Genomic DNA, 2,768 nt, shown 5'->3' with positions numbered 1-2,768 from the left:
GTACATGTGTACTGTTTTGATCAATAATTTTTAAGTAATAACTAGAAGTTAATTTTATTTTGGGTACTTTAGTAGAGTGTTCCACCTGTGTCATGTTCAAAAGCCTTTAAAAAAAGTTATACAAATCATTAATTCTCGATTCCCAGTCCTACTGATAAATGCACACAGCTGTGCCAGCATAATTTTTTTTTTTATCCAGCATGTAATGGTCCCAGCCAAAGGTGCAATTTGCTTGGATAGGAATACCTCGTATTGCCTCATATCTCTCTCTTTGTCATCATCTCTCTATTTGTCAGGCAGTCATGTGATAACTTTTTGTCTGATGCTCAACACATTCAGGTACACACTTACTCAGAAATCGCCAGACAGTCCCTGCTGTTCTCCTGCTGTGATTTCTGTTCCGACTCTGAGGTCCAACCGAGAAAGTCTGCCAGCCAATGGGGGGACAGTTACTGTACTTGAGTCTGTGTGTATGTGTGTGTTGGTGCTGAGTGTGTTCGGCACACTGTAGTAAAGTAGTGTTACAATGAACCATTCTCCTTTAATAAAGAGAAAAATGTGTTAAAATATTTTTCAGCAATATAACGTCCAATAAAAACCGTTGTGTTTCTTGTTCCAATGACATCCTGCACAATGGCAATAGAAACTTCAGTTAAACCAAGAGCAAAAAAATTATATACCTCATATATCCACATTGTAAGTAATGTAGGGATTAACCTATGCTGTCATGGCTGCAATAATGGCTTGTATGTGTGTAAGGCAGAGGTAAACATTTCACATAAATGAGAACCCAAAATCATTTTCTGCTGTTTGTTATAGTGCTTTTTCACATTTGTCTTGATTCACAGTGGTTCCAGAAGGCGGGATTTATTTGCTTGCTTGTCTTTAGCTCCAGTTGCTTCAAGGGATTTTCTTTTGTTTGACAGAGTTTGTAGCTTCTCTTCAGGGTTCAGAAGCAAAGGGCCAGTCATTGTAGGGTAGCTGTCAGTCAGTCCACGTTTCAATAACTTGGATCGTGCATGCTGAAAATATATTCACTTAGTCCCTAAGGAAAGAGCCAAGAGAGAACGGGTGAAAAGAAAAGCATTCTGATCAGATTTTTATCCACACTGAAGGTACACTTACTACAGGGACCGTAGAATAAGAAGTGGACTGAAAACGAAATGGTTGTTGGTTGCTTGCATCTTTGCAAGGGTTGATCAGTGATCGATCACCATTGTGTCTTGCACCAGAGTGTGCTGAAGACACAACAGTGATAGAACAACACTTGCAAGGATGCAAGGAACTTGCAACCTTTTAGGTACCAGCCCAGCTTAAGTCTGAGTTTGTCTTGACAAAATCTGGTTCACATTCAGTTTATTCTAGTCAAGAAATGCCTAAGGAGACGGCCTAACTGACATGTAAAGCTACCAAGCTCAATTCAATTTGCTTTTGTGTAATTTGATGCCAGTAATCTGGTGAGCCTTGGCAAATCCAGTAATTAGTTCTTTCTCCAGAAGGACTTGTTGAATCAACCTGGTACCTTGCAAACATGATGGTTTCAAAGCTGACTGATAGAAAAACCTGTGTACCTTTAATCACAAAAGTTGCAGAAATCCAGCCAATCAGATTAGATCTTGTCAGATCGAGAAAGTCCAATCCAGTTTTGTTTGCAGTATGCATATTCTGTGAGCCTCCCACTTGAAGCTGAGACTAACCGCTAGGTTACACCATCCCAATTTAAACTGCATGGTGGACAGTTTTAAGAACCCCTATCTCCCAATGAGCATCTCAAAGGTCCGAGCAAGGTCTAGCGGGTAAAGATTTGGGGTCGTACACTCAACTGTGATGACCTGCTGACGGAGACTCTTAGATATTTTATCCATTAGCCCTTTGGGAAAGCACTGTAACTGTGAGTGTATGAGTGTTTTCTCTTCACTGTGTATCGTCTCCATCTCCTACCATACACCAGTGCTCCTGTCAAATCTACTTGTTTGCACCCCAGATTTCCTTGGCGACATGTTGCCTCTTGTGCAATGAGGTGCTCCTAAGTGTGTGTTGCTGCGTGAGAGAGACTGCTTGGCAAGTCGAGCGTATGTGTGTGGCTCTGATGGGAACAGCTGATACATGCTAGTTTCATTTTTCGGCAGCTCCACCGAAGATAAGAGGCTTTCGGACAGACTGCTTGAGATTGTTTGTGCGCTGGGTTATACAAAATAAATTCAGGCTTGTATGGGATTGTGTTAGTGGCCAATTCCTTTCTTCTCTCTACTTCTGTCCTGACTCATTAGGCTCACGGCGGCATTTTTTACCTGGACATCTTACCAGGGCTTCTTCACCTTGGAGCGATAAAGACCAATTTTACTATCATGATAAAGACTTGCCCAGTTCTTCAAACCAAAACTCCTTTGAGACTTGTTAATGAGAGCAGCAGGTTACTTCTTGCTTTGCTGTTTGTTCATTTGTTTGTTGTGTGAGAAACCGAGCCAAGCCTGATGGAGTGGAACCCTGCCAGTCCCGGTGGAATGTTTCCATTGACTGCTCAACCATTGGCTAAGACACCTGTCTGGGGACCAATGAGAGGGAGTTACCGGGCAGAGCTCCACCCAGGGCCCTTAGGATTCCACGCTAAGCTATTCCATCTCTCTCTAGTCAATGGCTAGCCAGCACTAGTTGCCAGGTGCTAGTTCCCCTCTCCAGCAAACCAGTCAGGCATGTAGACAACCCTATTGTATGCCAACCTCTCTCTTCAATAAACGTCCATCTTACACCCCCCCCCCTTAACTTCG

At 42.6% G+C, this 2,768-nt stretch overlaps 1 protein-coding gene across 3 annotated transcripts in view; it reads left to right on the top strand.

Annotated features, from left to right (window-relative positions):
* Positions 1 to 2,768, top strand: part of LOC107665513 (protein phosphatase 1 regulatory subunit 29-like) — a 153,808-nt gene that overhangs the window by 80,354 nt on the left and 70,686 nt on the right. Inside the window, exon 3 of one of the 3 annotated variants that reach the window (XR_001631559.1) lies at positions 340 to 441. The exons of the other annotated variants lie outside the window; for them this stretch is intronic. The gene's annotated coding sequence lies outside the window, so the exon portion shown is untranslated. Of the gene's footprint in view, positions 1 to 339; positions 442 to 2,768 lie in introns of those variants that run through there. 3 annotated transcript variants of the gene reach the window in all.

This window comes from Sinocyclocheilus anshuiensis, unplaced genomic scaffold (genome assembly GCF_001515605.1).
Source record: "Sinocyclocheilus anshuiensis isolate Anshui unplaced genomic scaffold, SAMN03320099.WGS_v1.1 scaffold543, whole genome shotgun sequence".
Lineage (NCBI taxonomy): Eukaryota > Metazoa > Chordata > Actinopteri > Cypriniformes > Cyprinidae > Sinocyclocheilus > Sinocyclocheilus anshuiensis.
This window is presented reverse-complemented; position numbering and strand designations above follow the sequence as displayed.